Source organism: Penaeus monodon, chromosome 34 (assembly GCF_015228065.2).
Source record: "Penaeus monodon isolate SGIC_2016 chromosome 34, NSTDA_Pmon_1, whole genome shotgun sequence".
Taxonomy (NCBI): Eukaryota; Metazoa; Arthropoda; class Malacostraca; order Decapoda; family Penaeidae; genus Penaeus; species Penaeus monodon.
This window is the reverse complement of record NC_051419.1, coordinates 21,690,467-21,691,134: the sequence shown is the minus strand read 5'-3', so window position 1 is coordinate 21,691,134 and position 668 is coordinate 21,690,467.

Here is a 668-nt window from a genome sequence, read left to right as displayed (position 1 = left end):
TTGTATGTTAAGACTTATATCTTATATTTAAAACAGGTATATCTGTTGTCAACAAATGCAGGATAAAGTTCTAGACATTATGAGGAGATTAATACGGTAACTAAGACTTTAATTGAATATTTAGGATTTACGACCCACAACATAATTCATATGTCTTAAGAATTCGCATTCCTTCTTAAAACCTTTTTTGCTGTACAGTTTGTTGTAGATAATATATCTCAGTCTTAGTATCCCCCCACCTCTCTCTTTATTTTTATACTTTATTCAGTAATACATATTAACTTTAAAATTCACATTTTAACGTGAATCCTCTAAAGGCCAAATGAAATATAAAACACTAAGCTAAGGTAGATGCTAATATATAAGAGGTATGCAGCAAAAAAATATGCAAAATTCCATTTCAATAATCTTAAACCTTAGGTCCTATGTACAGCATGTCTAGGAACACAATTTACATTAATAGTGTTCCACTGTGAGCTGCTGTGTAAGGCATGAATCTTTTCATGTTTTGGTGTGGGCGAACTAGAGTCACTGGTGCGGTTGCTTGATGCTATGGGGTTCATAATTCGGATGTCCAGAAGCCGCTCGAACTCACGATCAGGCCGGCGTCGTCGGTGGCGTTAGTGACTTGGACCGAGAAGTTCCGTCCCCCTCGGGTATGACGTCGA